The sequence below is a fragment of the Melanotaenia boesemani genome, chromosome 10 (assembly GCF_017639745.1).
Source record: "Melanotaenia boesemani isolate fMelBoe1 chromosome 10, fMelBoe1.pri, whole genome shotgun sequence".
NCBI lineage: Eukaryota > Metazoa > Chordata > Actinopteri > Atheriniformes > Melanotaeniidae > Melanotaenia > Melanotaenia boesemani.
Window position 1 is genome coordinate 12,007,872 of NC_055691.1, and position 26,810 is coordinate 12,034,681.

Genomic DNA, 26,810 nt, shown 5'->3' on the forward strand with positions numbered 1-26,810 from the left:
TCCACAAAGTTCTGAAAGAGAAGAAGAAATAAGAAGAGTCAGTAAAGATTTGAAGCCTCTGAGGAATGAGGATGTGAAGATGTGATGTTTCATGTGTTGAGACATCAGTAAATGTGTAATTTATCCAGCAGCTTCAATCTTTAGAGAAATCCTCTTACTGCTCTGCAGACGCTCAGCCAGCTTCTTCTGCTTCATCCTCCTCAGGAAGTCCACTGTGATCTTCTCTAACGCCTCTCTGCTGCTCTTCCTCTGCTCCTCATCCTCACCCTCCAACACTGAGCATTCTGGGTAATCTGGACTCAGAAGCTTTTGGATCTTCTTCAGCTCCTTCTTCACAAAAGTGATCATGTTGTCCTCCAGCAGCTGGAAGAGAAACAATATGAAGGACACGGTTGTGGCTCACTGGTTTGTCTTCTTTACCACCATCAGTCTAGGAACTGGTATGTGTTTCAAATACCAGTGCAGAGAGTTCTATGTTTGAAATGTTTAATAAGAAATAAAAAATGTACACGATCACATGGTTAAAAAAACTTTGTTGCTTCCAACGTCGCTGGCTTCAGTTTTACTAATTAAGCCTCATCCAAAGCATCACAGTGACGCAGCACCATTTAATTGGAAGCCCAAACTCAAACCTGTTTCAATGTTAACATTACTAAATTATGCATTTTATCAAGTGCATTCTTTCAAAAGTATAATAAAATTATTACTCTTTAATGTTACCATTTTGGTTTTAACTAAAAGGATCATTTAATGTAAAATAATGAATTTGGCACCAACAGGCATAATCAGACTGAAATAATGGAGCCAAACATCAGATCCATGTTGGACACACTGACAATCCACTGGTCTACAAAGGTCAGCATGGAGATGATGTGGACAGAAGAGATGGAAAAGTAGTTGTTGTACATGTACAGACCATAAATATGGAGTCCAGCTGTGTTTGATGCTGCTGGGCAGACTGACCACTGGGAAGCTCTGAGCTCTGCTGGTCCACTCTGTGGAGGAATCAGGAAGAATCAGCTGATATTCTGTCTGTCCACACAGAGACAAACACAAGGTAACTGTCCATGAAGTGATGTGAGGATGTGAACAGTGAATCAGAGACTCCCTGTAGTGGGAAAGCTTTACTGACAACCAGCAGCTCAGTCTGCAGCTGCTTGGAGATTTCAGCTCAGTTTGGATGAGTCCCAACAGCTCTCACCAACACCTTCATGAAGCTTTACTTCCTGCTGAAGTGCCCTGGAGCAAGGCAGCCACAGCCAATCTGTGGTTGGATCAGACTGGTTGGACTGGGCAGCTCCCAGTGTTGGTTTGTTTGATGGAGCTAAAACCCTGCAGACTATCTAGCGTCTCATCACCATCAGTTGAGGTCCTTGGGTACAACTCTTTGTAGTTTTCTAAGGTTTTCATCCAGTACTGAGGAGATCCTGAGGAAACGTACACCAGCACCAGTACCAACCCAGGAAGCTGTGTTCCTCAGGATTTCGACATTCCCACCGCTTTCTGGTACTCCATCGGTGGATGATTTCACTGATAAAACAACATTTTATTGAGAGGTTTCAACGTTTGCACCTAGCTCTTCTCTGTTCCTCTGAGTTAAACTCGATAATAAAATCCTTGGACCGGTTGCTATTAAAGGACACATAAATGGGTTCAGATCTAACTTAAGGCAAGGCAAGGGAAATTTATTTGTATAGCACATTTCATGTACAAGACAATTCAAAGTTCTTTACACAAAACATTAAAAGCACTAGAGAGTGCAAGAAGCAACTTTAAAAGATATTAAATAAAATCTAGAAAAAATTATTAAAAGACCTAAAATAAAATAGATAAAAAGCACAAAATATAGTTCCAGTGTGGGGAATTAACAGTTGTTCTGATAAAAGGAACCAAATAAAAAAAGTTTTTAATCCTGGTGTAAAACTGCTGAGAGTTTCAGCAGACCTGTGGTTTTCTGGGAGTTTGTTCCACATGTGAGGAGCATGAAAGCTAAACACTGCCTCTCCACGTTTAGTTCTGACTCTGGGAACAGAATGTAGACCTGACCCTGATGACCTGAGGGATTTGGTTCTTCATAACAAACCAAAAGATCCTGAATGTATTTAGGTCCTAAACCATTCAGTGCTTTGTAAACTAACAGCAGGATCTTTGACAGACAGGAAGCCAGTGTAAACATCTGAGGACTGGAGTTATATGATCCACTTTCCTGGTCTTAGTGAGGACTCAAGCAATAATTACTGTCCCTGAACCGTAATTATTGATATTTACCCCTCCCTGAGCTGCCAGCTTATCATGGTGGAGGGGTTTGCATGTCCCAAAGATCCTAGAAGCTATGTTGTCTGTCGGGGGCTTTATCCCCCTGGTACGGTCACCCACTGCAAACAGATCTCTAGTACAGGGACCAGACTAAGCATGACTCAAATACCCCTATATTGAAGTACAACAGTGGTTCAGCATTTGCCTTGTCCTAACATGGGCCATAGGGGTCGAGTGCATTGTGAGTTGGGTGGCGGCTGAAGGAGGATTCCCAGGCTTTGTAGTCATATCATTGGACTTGCAGCTGCATGTCTTGGACACCCAGATGAAGAGAGGGGCGGAGCTGTCAACTGATCACCACCTAGTGGTGAGTTGGCTCAGATGGTGGGGGAGGATGCCAGTCAGGCCTGGCAGACCCAAGCGTGTTGTGTGGGTCTGCTAGGAACATCTGGCAGAGTCCCCTGTCAGAAAAAGTTTCAGCTCTCATCTCCGGAAGAGCTTCAACCATGTACTGGGTGAGGCGGGGGACATAGAGTCTGAATGGGCTGTGTTTTGTCCTTCTGTTGTTGAGGTGGCCAACTGGAACTGCGCCCTTAAGGTCATCTGTCCTGGCGGAAATCCCGAACTCGATGGTGGACACCAGCAGTGAGGGATGCTGTCAAGCTGAAGGAGCAGTCTCGTTGGGCCTTTTTGGCCTGTGGATCTCTGGAGGCAGCTAAGGGTATTGGCAGGCTAAGTGGAACGTGGTCTCAGTGATTGCTGAGGCAAAAACTCTGGCATTGGAGGAGTTTGGGACTAATTGAGAATGATGTCCGGATGGCTTTGAAGAGATTCTGGTCCACTGTCCGACGGCTCAGGAGGGGGAAGCAGTGCTCCATCAACACCGTGTACAGTGGGGATTGGGGGCTGCTGACCTCGACTCGGGATTTTGTGTTTGTGGATGAACACTTCAACAACCTCCTCAATCTTCTTCTTTTTTTTCTTTTTTTTACCTGTCCTGTCCAGCATCAAAACAAGCAAAATGATAATCTGGTTGCTGTATCGTACTGAACAAATTTGCTCTGCCACGGGGAGGCCTATGGGTAAGGCTCCTCTTGATAATCTGATTCATTTATTTATTTATTTACTTTGAATCACAGAATCTATGTAATCTTGCTGGATGTAAAATAGCAAAAAGATGCAAAAGGGAAAGAAGAAAGGAGACAAAAACATCACAGACAGAAGGAAACGACCCTTCAATCCACACCATCACCAGACAACAAACTGTTACACTTGTACATGAACACACCAGAAAATTTCCTACAACTTTTACAAAAAACAAAAACAGAAACACACACACACACACACCCCCCCCCCCCCCCCCCCCCCAAAAAAAAAAAAAACAGAGCTGCTAGTCATTAAGAGTTTTTAAATAATAACCAAATCAAAAAGACATATCATGAAAGTAGCATAACAGCGACCAGATACTAACTCACAGGAAAAATAAAAAAAAGAATTATCTCTTAGTATACAAACCCACTGGACAACTCAGTGTCTGTGTCAGCATGCAGAGCATGAGGAATAAGGAGTGATCAGTGATGAAGAGTGGTGAGTGAGATCATGCAAATGCAACCACGCCTCTACAGAGGTCAGAGGCAGACCAGGGCAGCCTCGAGACCCAGGCCCTCAGCAGCAGCCCTGGAGCACTAACCTAAGCTACCCCACCACGAAGACAACTCCAGCCCCACCCGAATGGCGACAGCCCCAGCAAAAGCCCCCCACGGTCTTGGGGCACAGGTCCTAGTGGGCCAAGGTCAGCAGCCGCCAGCCCCGCCAGGGACCGGCCACCCAAGGCAGCCCAAGCGAAGGGCCCAGGGCCCCAGGAGTTGTGCCTTGTGTTTTGGTGTCTAGGTGCAATTTAAACTGAGAGGCGAGTCGCCATGGGGTGCATCCAAGGAGACCACTGAATGGCCCCCTCTGCTCCACCCCGCATGGCGTGCCTGCCTCCCAACTCCCTACGTGTGTGTGAGACGGAGAGAGCGGGAAATAAGAGGGGTCCGGGGATGTAAGTCCAGAGAAGCAAACTTCCCTCTGGATGTTGAGCCTCTAGTGGCATTAGGCACTCCCGCTCCCCAGGAGGTCCCCCAGGGCAAGACAGGCCAGGAGACCACACCCAATGGGCCGCCACCGACCCCAGAAAACACCCACCCACCAGACACCCAAGGGGGAAGGAGAGGAGTGGAAGGAGAATAGCGGGAGAGCCCAGATCCACGGCGCACCACCACCAGGCCCACCCAGGCCCCCCCCACAGGGTCATGTCATCCCTCCCCACCCACCTACTCACCTATTATTTTACACACTCCCACTCAACCTAGCACATGCATACACTCCCACTCATCCTAGCACATGCATACGCACGCACACAAACATACCCCCACACCCACACAAACATCATCCAAAGCATAGACACACACACAACATACAAGCATCCCTGTCTCACACCCCAGCACCTCCCCCTATAATCCCCCGAATCCCACTTAGCTCTCCTTCAAACCCCTACACCTGCCCCCGGGCCATACCCTGGGTCCCAGGGCGGCAACCAGACACCAAGGCATGCACCATCCCACACCATGGCAGCACAGGCCTAGACCCCCGGCACATACGGACCCCACCACCTCGGAGGGAGGGGGACCACCCCCAGGCACCAGAGTCCAGAACCCCCGCCCAGCCCGCCCCAGAATAGCCCAGCCGCCTGGCCCAGGATCGAAGCCCACCAACCCAGGCGTCACCAGTAGCCTCACCCCCCGCCACGAGGCGACTCCAACCGCCGGCCCCCACAGCCCCCGACAGGGCCAGACCCAGAGCCACCCCCCTTTGCAGAGCAGCCCGGTCCTGCACCATGGGAAACCACAAAGAACCCGCAACCACCAGCCACTCCCGGCCATTTTCCAACCCCCAAAGCAACAACGTCACAGTCCTCCACCTACACTAAGTGATGGCGCTAAGCACAGGGGACCAGAGGGAATGAGATTCAGCTAAATGGTTCTTTGAGGAGGCAGACATAATCTCACTACTGATGTGGTCAACTAAGAGATTCCTAAACTGCTAAATACATAGATTATTTTTGTTTTTCCAGTTCACAAGGATAGTTTTCTTTGCGATGCACAATGCTGTGCATTTCACGTGTGCAGAGTTAATTGCCATATTAATGTCACCCAAGTCACCTAGTAAACACAGTGCGGGGTTTGCAGGAATATTACATTTAAACCATGTTGACATGCCCACACATATCTGAAGCCAGAACCTGCGGACAGGTGTGCAGGACCACAACACATGGAGAAAGTTGTCAGGTGTGTTCTCATTGCAGTGTGGGCAGATGTTTGATTGTGACAGACCCATCCTGAACATCCTTTGTCCTGTATAATGAGTTCTATGTAGAATTTTGAATTGTATCAGTTGCATATTTGAATTCTTAGTCATTTTAAAGATGTTGAAACATATTTGTGACCATTTATCTTTATTAAAGTTACTGGATAAGTCACCCTCCCATTTTGAAGTTGGAAGACAGATTGAGTCTTCTAGTTCAGATAATAGTCTATATGTTTTTGATAATAGCTTTGGGGCATTGAGATTCATGAATTCTGCCACCCTATTAGGTAGCTGTAAGTTTTATTGAGTATATTTTTTACATATAATAGATTTAAGCTGGTGATATTCTAAATTTTTTTTGCTACTGATTCCATATTGTGATGTGAGAATATTAAATGAGAAGAAGTTTCCATTTTCTATTATATGTTCTAACTGTTTCATTCCTTTATTTTTCCATTGAGTGAAATTGATAAGCTTTTTGGTTTGCAGGATGTCGGGGTTATTCCAGAGAGGTGTAAACCTACATGGAAAAAGTGAGGATTTGGTTTATTTTAGAAATTCCCACCAAGCCACTAAAGAGGAACTGATATTAAAGATTTTAAAACACTTATGTGTTTTGATGGCTGAGCTGATGAATGGCAGGTCAGAGATAACCAGATCGTCACATAATGCTTGCTCTACATCTAACCATGGTTCATCCAGGATGCTAGGTTTAAGCCATTTGGAGATATACTGCAGCTTGTTAGCTAAGAAAAAGTTATTAAAGTTGGGTAGCTCCAATCCACCTCTATCTTTAGTATGTTGTAAAGTTTTTAGACAGATACATGATGGCTTGTTTTTCCATAAAAATTTAGATATATGTGAGTCCAGTGACTTAAACCAACTGGAGGATGGTTTAGTGGGTACCATTGAAAACAGGTAGTTTACTTTAGATAGAACCATCATTTTAACTGTGGCAACCCTCCCCATGAGTGATATGGGTAAGCGCCTCCACCGTGAGAGATCATCCTCTATTGCTTTAAGTAGCTGGACATAATTTAGCTTTGTTACTTCTGACAACCTGGGGGAAATGTTTATGCCTAGATATCTAATGTTTCCAGACTGTATTGTAGTATTGGGTGTGTTTTGTAGGTCACAGTTAATGGGCATAACAATAGTCTTAGACCAGTTAATAGAGTAGTCAGATATTGATGAGAATGTGTTAATAAGTGTGATTGTTGGGGGGAGAGATGCCGGTGAGTTCTGGAGGAAAAGTAATGCATCATCAGCATAAAGACTTATCTTATGTTCTATATTTTTGGCATGGATTCCTTTAATCTCTTTATTTTGTCTTATGGAAGCAGCTAGGGGTTCAATAAAAATAGCAAAGCGTGATGGAGAAAGCGGGCAGCCCTGTCTGGTTCCTCTCTGCAAACAGAAGCTTGGAGAAGTTTGATCACTGGTCTAAAACATTTTTTCTTATGACTACATAGCTGTTCCGTCCCAATCTCTTGAGTTACTTCACATTGTTCATGTGTAAATGTTCTTACTTTCACTAATAAACATACTCCTGAGTTCTCCTGTTGTTTTTCTTTCACCTGATTTTACCAAATGTTTGAGTGATCACCGATCACCATCATTCAGGATGTTTTTCTGACCACATTTCTTCCTGGAAGATGATGGTACCCCACATTGTTTCCTTTTTATAATGTGTTGGGCAGTTCTTAACCCAATTTCAGTTGTTTCTGCATCTCCTTAGATATTTTCTGTGCTTGATGCCAATGATTTGACCCTTCTAAAACAGACTAATATCTTTTCCAAAGAGAAAGCGGGCAGCCCTGTCTGGTTCCTCTCTGCAAACAGAAGCTTGGAGAAGTTTGATCATTGTTCCTCACACATGCATTTCAGTTGTTATATAATATTTTTATCCAATCTATGAAAGATGACCCAAACCTAAATTTGTTTAACGTTGCAAATAAAAATTTCCAGTTTACTCAGTCAAATGCTTTTTCTGCATCTAAAGAAATGACTGTGGATTCCAGATTATGTAGAGTAGAATAATCTATGATGTTAATTAATCTACGCATGTTAGTAGAGGAATGTCTACCTTTAATAAAGCCTGTTTGGTCAGGATGTATTATTACAGGGGTTATTTTTTCTATCCTTCTGGCCAAAACTTTGCTAATTATTTTGAGATCTACATTTATTAATGAAATTGGACGGTAACTGGATGGAAGTGTCGGGTCTTTTCCTGGTTTTAATAGTAGAGTAATATTAGCTAGGTTCATATTTGAAGGTATTGTTTGTTTTTCCCTTATTTCTAATATCATATTGTGGAAGTTGGGTGCCAGCGTTGTCCAGAATTCTTTGTAGAATTCTGCTGGGTAACCATCTGGACCTGGAGCTTTATTGTTGGGCATATGCTGGAGAGCTTCTTGGAGTTCGCCGACTGAAAGGGGGGAATCCAAGACCATTTTATTTTCATGTTTTAATTTTGGAAGATAGATGTTACTAAGAAATTTATCAATATTGTCATCCATTGTAGTGAGTTGTGATGTATATAATGTTTTATAGAATTCTTTGAACGTGTTATTTATCTTGTCAGGGTCGTGGCTGATGTTTCCTTCTGGATCTTTGACAGAGGAGATGGTTGTTTTCTCCATGTTTGTTTTTAACTGATTAGCCAGGAACCTTCCAGATTTGTTGCCATGCTCAAAGTTCTCCAAGCTAAGTCTTTGCACCAAGAATTGTGTCTTTTTATCTAATATTTCATTAAGTTCAAGTTTAGCTTTCCTTATAGCATTTAGTAGGTGTTCTTCTGGGGAGACATGGTAAGCGTCCTCTAAGGATTTTATTCTGAGTTCTAACTCTGAGATTCTCAAAGTTTCCTTTCTTTCTTATGAGAAGAGAAGGAAATTATTTCCCCTCTCATTACTGCTTTTCATGCTTCCCAAAGAACACACGCTGAATTTTCTGGCAAGTCATTGTTTTCTAGATATAAGGACCATTCTATTTTAAAGTAGCTGATAAACTCAGGATCTTTAAGTAATGACGTATTAAATTTCTAGTTTCTAGTTGCTGGTTTATTGTTCTTATTTCTCAGAGTGAATGATACTGGTGCGTGATCACTAATGCTAATAGGATGGATTCTGATTTCTGACACGTCATTCATCAGCGAGCTGCTAGTTAAGAAATAATCTAATCTAGAATAGGAATGGTGAACTGAAGAGAAAAAGGTGTATTATCTTAGTGTGGGATGGTGAGAGCGCCAAGCATCACAGAGACCAAAATCCTTCATGTACTGTTTTACAGTTTCTGAGGATTTCCAGACTCGATGAGCTCCTGTGGTACTTTGTTTGTCCAGTATAATGTTAAAATCACCTCCTATAATTAATGTGTTATCTGAGTGACCATAGAGTGAGGTGAAGAGGAAGTGAAAGAAGGAGGGATCATCTACATTTGGACCATATATATTTGCAATAGATAACTTAACATTTTTAATAGATAATGTAACTATTATAAATCTGCCTTCTGGATCTATGATTGTATTATCTGTCAAAATTTAACCTTCTAATAATAAGAGTTGCTACTCCTCTCTGCATAGAATTATAACAAGCTGAATACACGTGTGAAAACTGGGTTGTTGAGAGAAGATCTATTGTTGAGTTTGATAAATGAGTATCTTGGAGTAATATTATATCTGCTTTCATTTCTTGCAAACGATTAAAAATGTTTAACCTCTTTTCCCTTGTGCCAGCTCCACGCACATTCCAAGTGACAAATGTGAGTTCGTTCATGAACCAACCACAGAAATGATGGCTATATGCATATTACTGAAGCGTGTGTGCGTGCATCCCACTGCTTCTCCGCGTGCGTGTGTATCTGCCAGCTGAATGTGACAGAGATGTATGTGCGCTTGTGCTGTTCTGTGTGTGTTCCTGTGAATCATGAAAAGTGCTGATGTGTATATAATATAATGACAAGTGTTACCGTTAACCGTTAAAGGGTCGGAGAGAAGAAGTGTAAAGAGTGAAAAGAGCAACGGTGCCAAAGGAAAAAAGTAATTTAAAATACGCATCTGTGCTGAGAGCAGTGTAGTGGAGATGGGCAGTGGATTTACTGTTAACTAAATTATCTTTTGTGGCGGTTTTATGGATATAACATCATCTAGTGAGAATACAGGAAAATTAAAGCACATAACAAGTCAGTAGAGCCACAGAGTGATGTCCGGGTCGTGGTACAGCTGTCCATTAATAAATAATTTATCCACCGCGATGACAGCGCGAGGGCCTTCAGTGATGGATTTTTTCCTGATGGGAAACAGGACTCTCTGTCGGTCCCGCCGAGATGATGGACTCTGTGAAAGGAGATGTTTTTCACCGTTTCCTCCGGGAGCTTCAGGTGGGTTTTGATGAAGTTTTTCACTGTGGTCTCGGGGTCCTCCTCTGTCTGCTCTGGAATCCCTGCAAACATCAGGTTCTCTCTCATGCTCCGCGCCTGCAGATCGATCACCGTTTCCTTCATCTTCTTATTTTCCTCCGAGAGATGGGTCAAGCCCTCGGTGAGGGATTTTACCGACTCTCTGAGACCAGCATTTTCTACAGCCAGAGTTTCCACCTGCTTCTGGCTGAATTCTAATGATTCACGTAGCGCCTGGAACTCCTTGTGGAGAATTTCTACCAGGCTCAAACGCGCATCAAAACTACTGAGTTTCTTATCTATAGAGATCAGAACATCTGTTGAGTCGTTCCCCGGTGGTGAAATAGCTCCAGGTGAATCCTCATTTCACTGTCTCTTGGACTTGGATGAGGTGGAGGTGTTGTTTGGTTTCCCCATGACGATTCTGTCGTAACAACGATCTATAAAATCTGTCAGGCTGGCCAAATCCTCCCCACTGTGCTCCAGAGTGTACCTTATAAAGAAACTATATTCCTACTTTAAAGAATATTTTGATTAGGCTGGCACAAAATACAACTGAATGAAAGTATAAATGTTTGGGCGCGCCTAGTTTGAATCTGCCGTTTCCCCTGAACTACGTCACCTACAGCATTAGCATCACTTACCTGCCACCAGCGTCACCTACCTGCACAGACTACCAACTTTTTAGAAATGGGGTTGAAAGTTAATTTGAGGCTGAGTTCTTCCACAGCTGGAAGGAGAAACATTTCACATCTGCAATGTTTATCACAACTTTGCTGTAAGTAAATGAATTTGGTTGACCTGTTAGTGAGGCTCTTTAGGCTGGTCTGAGATCTGTTATTCAGGGTGTTCAGCAGCTCTGCTCACTTTCCTGTGATTGTCAGACAGGGATTTTCTGACTTAGTGTCAGTTTGAACCCTTTGTGTCTAACTGAGGGGTTAACTCTAATCTGTGATGTGACGAAGTCAGAATGTCAGAACTGCTTCTGAGCCGACAGATGTCCAGCTGCGGCATCTGTAGAGGATGCTGCTCAGGACAGAGAAGAGCAGGTTGAAGGTTCAGTTCCCAGCTTCCCAGTGTCAGTATTCCTGGGGAAAAAAACACTGAACCCCATTTTGTGTCTGATGTTTTCATCAGTGTGTGACAGAAGAAAAGCTCTACGATGTCTGAACGCTGTACAGATAAAGATGTGGCTTGTTGTGTAAAAGTGTTCTGATTGGTCAACAGGACCAGACAAGTTCTGGATAAATACAGTTTTGAAGAATTTAAGGATGCTGTTAAAGATGAAGTCTTGTGAGTTACTAAGTTACAACATTTACACACAGCTCACCCCTGTTTCTCTGAGTCAAACATGATGAAAGCTTCCTGGTCACTCTTCATGGACACACAGCTGGGCTCAGGTCCTGATTCAGGGCTGGTTTCAGGTCCAGGTTTGTTCCTGTGAATCCAGATGTTTGGTGTGAGTTCTGAGCTGTGACATGGAGAAGAGTCATGGACAGTTAGAGATGGACGTCTCACCTTTGAGTGGTTTTAGAGGGAGGGACTCCCTCCTCTCTGTCCTCACACTGATCCATGATGCTGGATTCACTTCAGTTCACACACACTTTCTACCTTCACCTGCAGAGGAAACACACATCATTCATCTGAACATCAAGTGAAATCCTCCTTTCCATCATCTGCTGTAGGAAGATCAGCTGCTCCTCCTCTGATTGGCTCTGAGTTTCTGTTTCATATCAGTGTCAGATGGATGCAGTCAGACAGCAGTGAGGAAGAGGAAGCTGCCTTCAGCTGCTGGACTTCTATCAGGACACTAGATGGAGGGATGGAGCTGCAGACCAGCACACACAACGATGACGATGATGATGAAGTAACAACATTTTTATTCCCTGACTTTGACTGGAAGTTTCAGTCAGCTGAACATTTGAATCATTTCAGCTGATTCATGATGCAGCAGATCATCTTCAGTGTTAAAAAGATCAAAAGAATTCTTCCTGTTTAGTTTTCAGACTAAAAACTTTCTTCCTTTTTACCAGGAAATACCAGCAGCACCATGTTAGATCTCAGCTGCTGGGAGGCCTTTAATAAAGCAGATGAAAAGTGGAAATATTTCTTCTCCTTTTATTACCATGAAAAAGAGACTGAAACTAAATCAGATGGAAGATTTGAAATCAGGAAACAGGACGAAATGTTGGACATTTTCTGTCAGCAAACAGAAACTAAAGGATGATGTTAAAGAAGGAAAAATGAAGTGATTCTAGTCTGGATGGAAAGTCTGACTGAAGGAGCAGCAGAATCACACACTGTAGGTTCTGATCCATTAAACTGCTCCCTGCAGCACAAAGGAGGAAGTCCCTGCTCATCTTCATCATCATCATCTAGCTGTACAGTGGATTATCGGCTCCATCAAACCTGCACACAGCTTCATCACCGACTACAATCAGACAGTTTAACTGACTTTCATCATATTTGATGTTCAAAGGTGGAGCAGGAAGCAGCAGGAAGCTGCTGAGTCTGACTTTAAGGTGGAGACGACAGTTTGATTTCAGGAAATAAAAACATGACGCAGTTTGTGAAGGAAATAAAAACATCAGCTGATCCAGTTAAAAATCATCATTAACATAAACATCAATAATGATCAGCTGATCATGAAGACGCTTTAACTTATCAATAAACATCAACTGATCACCATGTAGTTTGATTCCAGTTAATCAATAATCTGATCATCATGTAGATTTGTCTTCAAACAGCAGAGTGATCAAAGCTGGAGCTGAAATCAGAAGTGAACATGTTCTCCAAACATTCCAGAAACAAAGAGGAAAGTTCAGACTTACAGTTTGTTCAGAGATGAAGACGAAGACTCTCCACCCACACAGGTGAGCTGCTACCTGGAATGAACCAGACTCTACCTGAGATGGAGGGAGGACAGGGAGGAGGGAGGTCAAGGAGGAGGCAGGACAGGTAGGAGGGAGGACAAGGAGGAAGGCCAGCAGTGGATTCCAGCAAATCTTTAAACTCTCATGGAAAAAGTCTAACTTCCTTCTGGTCTCTTTTTCCTGTTTATTTTGCTGTTTTATCTGACTGAGCCTGAAAATTCCTCTCTGTCAGGAGACACCTGAACGCCTCTCTGCTTCCTTCAGTAAGACTGCATCTTCTCTCCTCTATCTTTGTCCCACTGAACATCCATTCACACAGCAGATCTTTTTCTGGACTTTGTTACATCAGTTATAGCCCAGCCCTAGTTATCTTTAACTAGTTAGCTTTAACTAGGGCACATTCACAAAATTTTATTTACAATAATCTGTATACTGATTATGATAATAATGATATATAATAAAAAGCAAAATCATTAAATGATTGTAAAATTTCCTGCAAAAAGTATCAGCATCCGTATAGGGATACTTGTCTGGGATTTTCTTAGTATCAGATAGATGCCAAAATTTGCAGTATCGTCATGCCCTTTCTCTTACATATTTCTCAGCAGACACAGTTATCAAATCATCAACTGTCTGCATATTTTTCTTGTACTTGCTGGTTCTCATTCTCACGTAAGAGTAAGAGACACCTAGACAACAATCATATCTCCCAAACAGAACAGTTTTTATCATTTCAACACATACAGGGCTTCTGTACTGTTCACCACGTTCACTGTTAAACTTACTGCCACAATGGGCGGACCTACCGGGGTGGCATATAGGGTGCCAATTGCCACCCTAAATTAAAGCCTTGCCTTCCCAGCTGGCAGCATCAAATTCAAGGAATAATAATTATAGCAAATCTGACATTTATGAGTGTGAATCTCTGACATCTGACTGTACTGAAACTGGTAAAAGAGCTGTTATTTACTCTCCTCCTGACTCCGTTCATACCTGCCACTCCTTCAAAGTGTTTCATGATATGTGTCATGTTTTTATTTGTGTGTATATTTTATCTGTCTATAAGTAGCTGTTGCTTTTATTGGCCAAGGCTCACCTGCAAAAGAAATGTAAATCTCAGTGACTTTTCTCTGGTTAAATACACGTTAAATTTTTTTTAATGCAGAACGAGGTAACTCGACAGCAGCCCAAATATGTTCTGTTCTGATACTGAGAGGAGAGGAGCAAGGAGGAAGCTGCAAAGACAGAAGACTCCAGCATGGAAGGAATGAGGTAACACTAAATAACTGCATCTATTAGACATGAGATAATAGAGACTGAAGTTTGGTTTGTCAAAGAGATTGTCTATGAAAACATTGTAAAGTTCCTTCAAATCTTGCATAAATAAAGAGGAAAGGCATCTCTAGTTTTCCTCACCAGAGTCATGTGAGAGAATAAGAGGCTAAAACAACTGAGCCAGGTCGATGGAGGAGATGGAGAGAAAGAAGAGCAACAGAAATGTGACAGTGAGGTAATGCAAGGGAAGATGATGAGGACAGGAGGAAGAGGAGGTGGCAGGAGATGGAAGCGAGAGAGGATCTGCAAGATGAGGAAGCAAAAGTTAGCTGCAGGACAACATGCAGGGCTCAGAGAAAGAGGAACATCAGATCCATCACCAAACATCTCCGGTGCACATGGTTCAGGAACTTCATAATAACTTAAATCTGAATAGAACATTGGAAATGGACACTTTGCTCTGCAGTTTATTTAAAGGTACATTGCTTTTCCCTCTATATTCATCCTAATTATTGTCTTTGCTTTAATGTGAATATTTGGAAAATTTATGAGTGAGAGGAGATGGGAAGTTTTTTGTGATCAATGTATTTTAGCCCCATTGCTCAGGTTAAATTGCAAAATTAAACAAACTTGCTTTGACTCCAAAATTCCCTCTTAGGCCAAATGCTGTGATGCCGTACATGTTAACAGCCACAACAGTTTAAAATGGTGTTTTTACTAGTTCTTATTTTGCATGATTAGTTGTTTTCCTGCTTGTATATCCTTATATAGCCTCCCTCTTTATCTTCTAGTGTATGCAAGTGAGGGGCCAGCACAACCAAAACACAAGAGTTTCACTAAGACCTTCCAAGGAGGAACCAGGAGAAGCTTCTGCAGCAACTGGTATAAATCCAATCCATGGTGGAAGAACACGCTGACTGTACACCACTGACGCAAAGTTACAGATATTCTGCTTTTTCTCTGATGTCAGAATGAACCTAAAACCCAATGTAATCTCTACAGGTGGATTTAATTGGACTTTCTCTAAACTTCTAAATGCACATGTAGAACTGTTCCATGTCTAACAAGATGTCTAACTACAAAAAAAGAGGCATCTAAACCATGAATGGAGAACTAAATGTTTTGGCTGAATAACAGCTTATATCTAAACAGTCCTCTTCATCATCCTCTTCATCATTCTTATCACATTTGAATATCATCTGACCAGGACCACACCTACACATGACATCATCTGACCAGGGCCACGCCTACACATGACATCATCTGACCAGGGCCACACATAACTAGTTAATGAAACATTTACATTTTATGTTGTTATTTACACACCACATTTTTTTTTACTGTGTATACTATTTGTTAACATAAATAGTTTTTAGATGAAGAATACCGTCATATGATTCTACCTGCTGTCATGGGCCTACACATGTTGGTGTTTCCTCCGCCTCTTTCCTTGTATGGATGAGAGGTGGATCCACTGATTAAGGTTGCGCAGCTGAGGTGTATCGGGCTCATCAGTCATCTGTATAAAGACTCCAGGATCATCTCTAGTCTTCGCTGGATTGTACTACTACTAGTGGTAACCTGCTATGCATATATCTAAATCCAAGTTATCTTGCCTGTGTTCTGACCTGCTGTGATTCTCTCCCAAGCTCCCTGTCCTGGAAACAACTACGGACTTGTGTGAATCCTGTCTGCCCGCTCTCTGCCTTATCTGCCAGCCTGCTCCTCGCCTCGATCCGCACTGGAATCCTTCTGACCACTCATCACCAATTTAGAATAAAATGCTCACTGCATCTTAACCGTGTGCTCTCTTCCTTGGGTCCAAACCCCGAACCTGACACCTACATGTAGAGGAAATTGATGCTCCATGAACATAATATCAACTTCTTATACTTTCTATAGATTTCACCTAAACATTGACTACCTCTGACTTTTGGTGAGTAGTGAGTATTATTCACAGTCAGAGTTTGAATGTCAGTTCTGGTGACAACGAAAGCTGCCACAGCTCTACGATAAACAATACCATTGTCTTAAATGATTTTATCTAATAATTATTGCTCTAGAGCAGTGGTTCTTAAGCCCTTTTCAGTTCTATAAGTCTATGAAATATTTTCCAGCTGAGTCTCTGACCAGGACAAAAAAATTTTGAGACAAAAGATCATCTTAAAGGTGATGCAAGAAACACTAAGTCACATGTGTTTATTTAGTACTTTTCTTATTTTATTTATATATTTATTTTTTTGTAACTTTGTTTTTATTAAACTTTTCTTTTTAAAACAATACAAAATACAAAAAACATTAGAAACTCTTGGGAAACCATTTTTTCAAAACAGGAAAAACAAAACAAAACAAATAAAACAAAAAACAAAACAAAGCCTCTGTAATTAACAATTATAAATCTGTGGTAATAGCGTAAAGTGTCCATTTGTCCCATTTTTTTTGACACAGTTCTTGTGTCCTCAGTCTGTGTCAGGATCTCCTTCTCAAATATTCCTTTTACAATTCATAGCCAGTCTTTAATGGTAGGTGGTTCGGATCTGTACCATTTTCAGTAATAGCCTTTTGACAGGCTGCTAATAATATTTTGAATAAATATCTATCATTTTTATCAACATTATTTCCCATACAACCAAAGTACATCACCAGACATAGATACTGCATAGCCTATTTATCTTGACAATAACTGGATGTACATTGTTCCAAAATGACACAAGTTTAGGGTATAACCCGAAAACATGAGCATGATTTACATTAACATCTCCACATTCTCTCCAGCAGGGTTGGACTTTGAATATATAATTAGAGGTAATTTTAGGAGTTATGACAAATCTAATTATATTTTTCCAGCAGTGTTCCCTCAAGATTCTTGAGGTAGTGGTTGAATGCTGTGTTCTCCAAATATTCAGCCTTATTTAGTACTTTTCTGTTGACTTTATTCCTAATTATTTTACAACTCAATATTTTTATCCTCTGACATTTTATTTATCTCCAGAACCTCTTGCAGCCCACCTTAATACTATCATTACAAACCAGGTTAATGTTAAACATTTTATTGTCTTTGATAGTTTTTTGGTGAAAGGAGAGAGACTGAAGAAGTGAAGAGGAAAGGGAAAGAGGAAGGTGCAGTCAGGTGAAGAAGAAAGAAGGGAAAGCACCAGGAGCAGGTGAAGAGAGATGAATTGAACTCTATGAAAAGGCTATTTATTTTTTCTTTATTTTTTTTTTTCCTTTAAATGTAATGTTCCAAAATAAAACATTAGAAATGAGATCTAACATTACATATAATGTTATCCATCATCTTGCATTAGATAGAACACCCCACTGTTTCATCATGCGTCTAGACATTAAATTATAATTTAGGTACTCTACAGTCTACTACTATAACACCTTTTTACATTAGGACAAAAAAATCCTTTGCTCATCTTTGAATTTATATCCGGTCTGGGCTCAGCCCAGGCTGTCCTTTAAGCCTGGAAATGCCCCTGGTTCATATCTAAGTAGTCACATTGTCTGACCAGAAAACAATATCTACTTCAAAATCAGTGTGTGTGCTGCCATATCTTCATCTTTTTACTGTGATAACATGTGGTCTGACTGGTCTGACTGGTCTGACTGCGGCTGACATGCTGACGTCTGCAGACATGAACCTTCTCATGACTCAGTGGAAACACACAAACTCTGCTGCTGTTTAAATGTGTGATTTTCAGGCTGCTGAATCTCTAATGGACCTCAGATCTCCTGAAGTGGACTCTTCATAGATGGGTTTGTCTCTGTTAGCAGATAAATGAGGTGCAGTATTCTTGCATGTAAAACCACCACTCGGTCACAGAAAAAGAGACAAAGAAAGATTTTGCGGATCATCAGCTGAGCTGCAGCTGGAACTTTCTCTTTATTCTACTGGACCCATCCAGCTGCAGAAGTTGACTTCAGAGTCTCTGATTGGCTGTTTTCATTGTTCAGAAGCAAATCAAAGACTCACCCTGACACAGCTGTGTTAACAGTCTCCCTCTGCTGGTCAGAAGATGAACTGCATGATGTCAGCTTGATGAACCCAGATGACATGAAGAGTTTCAGTGGTTCAGATACTTCAGGATCATCATTAGAATGAAAGTCATGAGTGATGTTAACCACACTGATGCTACTAGTCATGTGTTCATATAAATGTCCATGATTGTCTCAGGTGTGCTGGACTCACAGCTCCATCCATCTGGAATCAGTAACTGGAGACAAGTATTCAGTCCCTGTATTCCCAGTGAAACACGAGGAACTGTCTCTAACAGCTGAATGAAGATCTTTTAAAGAACAGAATTTTTCAGTTACCATCCTCAGTGGCCACAGACTGATCCAAATGATAAAACGTGTGTTTTTACAAACAGAACCATAGAACGTAAAACTTTGTGTTTAACATTTGCACCTGCTGCAGCTGACATCCTGTCTCACTGTGATGCAAAAACACACTCCATGCTTTCGTAACTTCCAGATTGAATTACTCCAATTCCTTATTAATGGGCTGTCCCAAATATGCCCTGAAAAGTCTTCCTCTGAGCCAAAATGCTGCAGCGAAAACTAGCAGGAGCGATCATATTTCTCCAGTTTCTTCATTGGCTCCCTGTTAAATCCAGGATAGAATTAAAAAAATTTATCTTAGAGAAAAAGAGAGACAGGTAAGTGATGCTGACGCTGTAGGTGACGTAGTTCTGATGAGACGGCCGCTCAAACATTTATTCATTCATTCATTCAATTATATTTTTTTACCAGTCTAATCAAAATATTATTGAAAGTATGAAAATAGAGAGTGTGTCTCAAACCGTGCACTTACATGAGTGCACTGGAAGACAGTGTGTAATGCGCACTAAGCACTACCTTCTGTAGTGCACACTATCGTGGGTAAGTGCTGATCCAAATTGAGCACTAACGTTTTGCACTTACTGGTAGTGACGTACCAGCTGTTGACGCTGATTCTTCTGCTGCCTTAATTTACAGAATGAATTTCCAACTCTTGATTTTACTTTGTTTACTCCTTACTTAACCCCACCTGTAAACTTTGTCGCATCTAACTGTAAGTGTAATTTAAAACACTAATAAAACAGCTTTTAAATAAGCAAAGATATCTTCACTGAATTAAAGTACTTTACATTATACATGTTTTCATTGGTGTTTACACTGATACCGTTCACGACGTCTGGCAACAGGAAACCAATTATACTAGAAATCGTCATTTAAAATATAATATGCAGTAATGAAGATGCTAGCAGGGATGCAGAAAACATTTTATTTAAAATTTTTATTAAAACATTTCTCTCTTGCCGCCTCCTCTTCTCCACAGCAGCGTCCTAGCCCGCAGGTGGTAAATGCCTCAGTGCCACTGCTGGCTCGGTAGTTTGATGCCACAGTGACCTACGGTGAACACACAATGGCAGTTTATATAAAAGCAAACATTATTATATATTTGTACTTTATGGGTACTTTCCAGACTCTTATCTAAAGTAATGTACAATCAGCTACGGCTTCGTCAGCGGTACCATGGAAACGGGCCAGTTCTCTAACCAGCGGTGTTTCCTCATCAGTTTTCAGATCAAGGACTATTTCGTTTACGCCAGAGACCCTGCAGTGCTTAATCTGGAGGTTCAACAATCATGAATATACATACGGAACCTATAGCATTAATCATTTTTAACACTTATAGCCCATCTAGATCCGCAAAATTGGCTATAAAACTGCTAACATTTACGTTGCTAACTCTAGTAACTGCAGCCTCCAACAAATGATCCGATCCATAACTGTCATCAGGGATAGAAGAGATAAGAAGCATGCTTATGATCAAATAACTTCATACTTACAACAATAGAAAATAGCCTCAGCCTGCATCGGTACCGCTGAGTCGGTGGCTGCCATTATTCAGCTCTGAAAAACTGGTTGAAAGTCCCTCTCCTTCCACTACGTCAGCAAGATGGCGTCCGTTTAGACTTTTGGCCGAGTTTAGGTGAGCATCCGGGTACTTTCAGTGCACTGAGTTTTTACTAAAATTTCCGTGTCAGCGCACTAAGCACTTAAATGTAGTGTTCGAAGTATAGAAGTGCGCGGATTGGGACACACCCAGAGTCTTTTAAGGTCCACTCTGGAGCACAGCGGAGAGGATGTGGCCAGCCTGACAGATTTTATAGATCGGTGCTACGACAGAATCGTCATGGGGAAGCCAAACAACACATCTACCCTCTCTTACCTCATCCAAGGCCAAGAGACAGCGAAAAAAATATTCACCTGGAGCTATTTCACCACCTGGGAATGACTCAACGGACGTTCTGATCTCTATGGATAAGAAACTCAGTAGTTTTGACACAAGTTTGAGCCTGGTGGAGATTTTCCACAAAGAGTTCCAGGTGCTATGTGAATCATTGGAATTCAGCCAGAAGCAGGTGGAAATCCTGGCTGTAAGAAACGCCATCCTCAGAGTCGATAAAATCCCTCACTGAGGGGTTAACAGGACATGCGGGCGTGGAGCATAAGAGAATAGAGTTGAGAATACTGATCAATTTCTTAGTAACATCAATCTTCCAGGATGAAAACATGAAAATAAAGTGGCCTTGGCTTCACCTCTTTCAGTCGGTGAACTCCATGAAGCTGTCCAGCATATACCCAACAATAAAACTCCAGGTCCAGATGGTCCAGGTCCAGATTATCCAGGTCCAGATGGTTATCCAGCAGAATTCTACAAAGAGTTCTGGACAACGCTGATGATGGGTATTTTTCCATCATAGAATAAGACACAAAGAACTCAGAGTGAAGTCAGCTTCATCGCGATGGGGAGAGACTGTGGTTCAGCACTCAGAGAGTGTCTGGTGTCAACTCCGAAGTCTCAACCCCAGTGCACCCTTTTATTGAGCAGCTATCACACTTCAAAAGAGCAAGCAAAGTTCTCGCAAACTTCAAACAGGGAAGCACATTAGCATACAACACTTTATGACCCTTTTCACACAGAGCTGTGACCACCACATCCTGTCCTCTGCAGGATGGGTGAGACAACAAATCATTACCCATCCTTAAGGGAGAAAGTTTAAACTGTTAACTTTAAACTGTCAACTTCGCTTACTCTAACATTTCCCTCCTGTTTGACATTTAAAGTTATCAATTCCAAGCATAAACTAAACATAAATCAAAACATAAATCAAAAATATGTGAAGAAATGCAAATATAAAACGAAGTCCACTTTTCAAAGCATCAGACTGTATCACTTGTCTTCACATTTTCAATACAGGCATCATAACAGTGAACATTACAGACCTGTGTCTGTAGCATCAACTGGGAGTGGAGCATACTCCCGTGACAACATAAGTTGTTGCGCATAAGCATGTGAAATTGCTCGAGAAATCATGGATTTAAGACATGGAATCACACAAGAAATCAGAATGCAAAACAGAATCAATACTGATAGGAATGGAGCACACACTCTTAATATCACAGTCCACCATGGTCCACTAGTAAGCCATGACCAGAAACCCCACTCAGGGGGTGGCACACGATCTGCAGTCATACTGTCCCTGAGATTCCGCAGGCCAGCCATTGCCTGCGCCACATCTCCATTAAGCAAAACATATGACATCACAGTAGGTCATGGCTCGTGCATAAAGGTCAGGTTGGCTAGATGACTTTGGTATGACTGAGCAAACATAGCAGTCGGTCTGGTTCTTCAAGGCGGCCAACATTTTGGCACATGCATACCAGAGGTTGACGTCCTGTAGCTCCAAGGGGTTATGGTCTTTCCACAGGTGTGCATGATGGTGCACATACCTCTTGATCATTGTTTCTGGTAGCGGTGCAGGGTAGAACCATCTGTAGATTGTTGGCCACAGCAAGAATAATGCAAAGGACAAGGTGGTGAGACATGCTACAGTCACAGCGCACGCGTAGGTCCAGCAGCAGTGACGCCTTGGTTTACGTCTCTGCTCCAGATCCTCCATTTGTGCTGGTTTCTGAGTTAAAGGTGTTGCTTAAGGTGAAATGGGATCCGTTGGTTTCTTCACTGGCGTTGATACGAATTATCACTAAAAGATAATCCCCATTTGTAGCCAGAGGCTGTGGGTTTTAATTACAGCCCTCCTTCCCCCACTCACAGCAGCCTTACTTTGCACTCAGAAGTTTGCAGTGACTGAGATGTATCCAGCTGGGTCTTTCTGCTATCTTGACTGCCGTAGGCGTTGTCAGCAGCACTTGGTAGGGCCCCTCCCACCGTGGGCTGGACCAGGTTTTGCGCTTGATGACTTTAATGAAGACCCAGTCTCCTGGTTTCACCAGCTCAGGAAGTTCCTGCAGGGAAATATAATCGGAGGGCAATAAACTTGCATTGATTACATCTTTTTGCTGCAGAACTTTCCTCATGTAGTCTGCTAAAGTGTTTTCATCATTAGCATGCTGTAAGTCTTTAGAAAACACTGGTAGTCTGTAAGGTCTGCCATGAATGAGATTAGTTTGTTCACAAAGTGTGGTCCATTGTCACTATAGATTATTTCTGGAATACCATGGTTAGGTATAATGTGTTTACAAATTGCTTTTGCCACAGTGCATCAGCATGTTTAGCTGGGACTATTTCAACCCATTTAGAATAAGCATCAATCATAACCAGACAGTATTTATGTGGTCCGCTCTGGTTTAGTTCAATAAAGTCCATGTGGAGTGTCTGAAAAGGATATTTTGGTTCAGGGAACCTGCCCCTCTGTGGTCTCATGTTGCCTTGTGGGTTATGTTTAATACAGATCATGCAGGATTTACAAAAGTTTTTTAAGTAAGATTTTAATCCAAAGGCTGTGAACTGCTTCTCTATAATGTCACTCATCCCCCCTGTTGACACATGACATACACCATGTGTCACCAATGCTGCTGCTTTAAATAAAGATTTTGGGAGAACAGGTTTACCATTAAGTTCATAAAGTCCTGTTATCTGACTTGTAGCTGCTCCTTTAGTAAGCCAGAGTTGTTTCTCTGTCTTAGACGCTGCTTCCTGCATGTCACCCAGCACCGTGTGGTCAATAAAGACCCCCTGCTGCTGCTCAGCAGAGTAGAGATCATTGACCCCAAATTGCCCTGCTGCTGCTTGCTTCACGGTTGCATCTGCAAACCTGTTTCCTGTTGATACGTCATCTTGTCCAACAGGGCTGTTTTAAGCTGTTGCTGATACGGGCCTTTTTCGTCAGTATCATATCAAAAAACAAAAACCCACGGCGAGTCCTCCTTTTATTTCTACGACCCTAGTATGTGGAACAGCCTGCCTGAGGACGTGAGGGGAGCACCTAGTGTGGATATTTTTAAAAACAGACTCAAGACCCACCTTTTTAGTTTAGCATTTTAATCATTACTTTTATTATTACTATTGTATTTATTCATTTCTTTATTCTTAACACACAGGCTGTATTAAGCTTCTATTTATATTATTAATTCTCTTATTTCACGGGTTCTCTTATTTTATGGGTCTTAGCAATATTACTATTACTTTTATACCCAGGTTGGTTTTTAGATTGTTTTAGATTTGGTTTTACAGTGTTTTATCTCAGTGTTTCCCCACACCACTAGACCCCAGAATTTACGACAGCGTTTCCTTGGTCCTTTTAACTTGATTTTACCCTCTGTGATGTGTGTGTGTGTTTGATGGGAAGGGGGGGGCTTGCTGCTATTGGGTTGGGGTTCTGGGGGATTTTACTATCTGTAAAGCACCTTGAGTTGCTATTTTTATGTATGAAAGGTGCTATATAAATAAAGTTTGATTTGATAGAGGATGCCTCTGTGTATTTTAAATTCTTTCTCAAACCGTATGCAGAAATCATCCACTTCTTCATTTGGCTTCTGTTTTACAGCTGCAAGGTGGCTGTAATTAGCCATTTTCTTAAAGGCAACACGCACAAGGTCAAAAAGTGCATCTAGCTGAGTTTTATAGGCTCCAGTTATGTCACCATCTGCTGGGTAGGGGCTAACTGCTCCTACCGCATCTCTGCCTGTATAATCTCCTCTCACTCTGCCCCAGTCTTTCCCCAAAGAGGACATCATAGCTTCTCCTGCCTCGTGAGCATTCAGTCTGTAGGAATGTATAATGTCAGTTATGTCCTGGACCCAGTCATCAGGATTCTCACGAGGAGGAGTCACACCTGCTACTGCTTTGGCAGCTTCTTCAAGAGTCCATGGTCTGAACACATACATGTGTCTGTCAGCTGTCTCAGGATTAGGATTAGCAACCTGAATCATGGGGAAAGTCTCTGTGTATCTGGCTGGTGGGCGCACACTATCTGACGGTCTTAAGTCATATGCAGGTGGCAGCACCGGATATAACGGGGCTGTCGGGCCTGGTTTAGGTGAATCTGTTACTGGTGGAGCAGTAAGAGATGCAAGCAGGGACGAGGTCGGGGTCAGAGTAGGTGGTAGTCTGCCTCTTCTGGGAGTACCCTGGGTGGCCGAAGCAGCTCCACCCGAGGGGCCTGGTGCGGGCTGAACAGGTTGGTCCCGTCTCCTTGGGTAGACGGGACCGGTCTCGTTATCACCAGGTCTTACAAAAGCTGCCATAGCAGCCTCTTCGCCCTTCTTTCTTTCTTTAGACTTTCTAATATTATCCCTGCGAATCTTAGACTCCTCTAACCACCTGTGCGCACACTCCAGCTCCTTCTTTTTCTTATCTGCCTTCTTACCAGTCTTACCACTTACACTTGCTTCCAGCTTATCTACTACTGTCTGCCACTCATCTACCTTCAACTTCCCTGTCACCCCATATTTGGGGACCCATTTTTCCAGAAACTTGACGTTATCCGGATTCCTCTGATTCATGTACTTCACATCGCCCTCTAAGGCGACTGAAGATTCACTGTTTCCCATATTGGGTCTGCGTTGTGTTATGAAATTATGACCTTAATCTCGAGAGGTAAATTGACCTACTTCACCAGACCACTGGCTTGTGTTATCACCGTCAGGTTTCCACCAGTGCGATGCTTCAGTCAAATCTACTTCGAGCACTCACTCTCACAGTCACTCACTCACACACACTTCTGCCTAGGCTCTGTCCCTGTGACTTCTTTCAGACGCTTTACCTTTAACATTGCTCCCAAGGGTTCTCTGGCGTGCGTTTTTACACTGCTCCCAGAAAATTTCTGGCGTGTTCTATAGTGCTGCTCCCAGACTTAGTCTGGCGCACTAAGTGACTGCTCCCAAGAAAAAACTTGGCGTCTATAGCACTGCTCCCAGGAACCACTTGGCGTGTTTTACCAACACTGCCCCAGATTTAATCTGGCGTGTTATAACAAAGACTGCTCCCAGGTTTAACCTGGCGTCTATTATTTCTTTCCCTAGCGTCACTCTCTTGCTTATACTCACTCCGAGTTCGGTGTCCTCTTCAGTCACGGATCCCGTCAATCCACCGCTGGCAGGATGAGCATGAAGTAAATCACCGGCCTGTTGGACAATTCAGTCGTCAGGTCTTTCCTCTCAGCCGTCCTGATGATGGCTGCCCGCGCGGGTTTCGGTGTTCAGGCCTCCTCCTGTCAACGAATGGGTATGTTGGGATCCAGGTCACGGCACCAAAAAATGATGGGTATTTTTCCATCATAGAATAAGACACAAAGAACTCAGAGTGAAGTCAGCTTCATCGCGATGGGGAGAGACTGTGGTTCAGCACTCAGAGAGTGTCTGGTGTCAACTCCGAAGTCTCAACCCCAGTGCACCCTTTTTATTGAGCAGCTATCACACTTCAAAAGAGCAAGCAAAGTTCTCGCAAACTTCAAACAGGGAAGCACATTAGCATACAACACTTTATGACCCTTTTCACACAGAGCTGTGACCACCACATCCTGTCCTCTGCAGGATGGGTGAGACAACAAATCATTACCCATCCTTAAGGGAGAAAGTTTAAACTGTTAACTTTAAACTGTCAACTTCGCTTACTCTAACAGCTGACACCCACTTTCTACAATATGATGTTAGAAATAAAGCAAAAACAAACAAGACCCTACACTTCCATCCAGTTACCGTCCAATTTCATTAATAACTGTAGATTTTAAAATAATCAGTAAAGCTCTGGCCAGAAGGATAGAAAAAACAACCCCTCTAATAATACATGCTTACCAAACACGATTTATTAAATGTAGACATTTCTCTACTAACATGCGTAGATTAATTAACATCATAGATTATTCTACTCTACATAATCTGGAATCCACAGTCATTTCTTTAGATGCAGAAAAAGCATTTGATCGAGTAAACTGGAAATTTTTATTTACGTACAACATTAAACAAATTTGCGCTTGGGTCATCTTTTATAGACTGGATAAAAATATTATATAACAACCCAAATGCATGTGTGAAGACCAATGATCAAACTTCTCCAAGCTTCTGTTTGCAGAGAGGCACCAGACAGGGCTACCCGGATGTGCTACCACAGGGTGGGTTGGTGCATGCCCTGGTGTTTGCTGCATCTCAGTGGGGTGTGGTGAGGGGATTGCTGGGGTGGTGGGGGCTGGATTTGGGGCTTGCTGTCCTCTGGTCTGCCAGGGATGTCTCCAACAGGGCATGGTGGGAGGGTTAAGTGTGATATGGGCATGTGAAAAGGAGTGTTTGTGTCATGGTTCGTCTTATGGGGTTCGGATTTCCCAGCTGTCCCCGAACGCATCCTCCTTTCACCCATTCTGATTG

General features: G+C 42.4%; 1 protein-coding gene and 1 long non-coding RNA gene across 2 annotated transcripts in view; one reads left to right on the forward strand and one right to left on the reverse strand.

Moving 5' to 3' along the window:
- b3gnt9 (UDP-GlcNAc:betaGal beta-1,3-N-acetylglucosaminyltransferase 9) overlaps positions 1-26,810 on the forward strand; it is a 615,230-nt gene that overhangs the window by 461,594 nt on the left and 126,826 nt on the right. The window lies entirely within an intron of this gene.
- On the reverse strand, positions 939-11,585 carry LOC121647014. The gene is made up of 3 exons (XR_006011756.1): positions 11,521-11,585; positions 11,333-11,440; positions 939-995 (listed from the first exon to the last, which is right to left on the reverse strand). It is a non-coding gene; the product is annotated as an uncharacterized LOC121647014 (long non-coding RNA).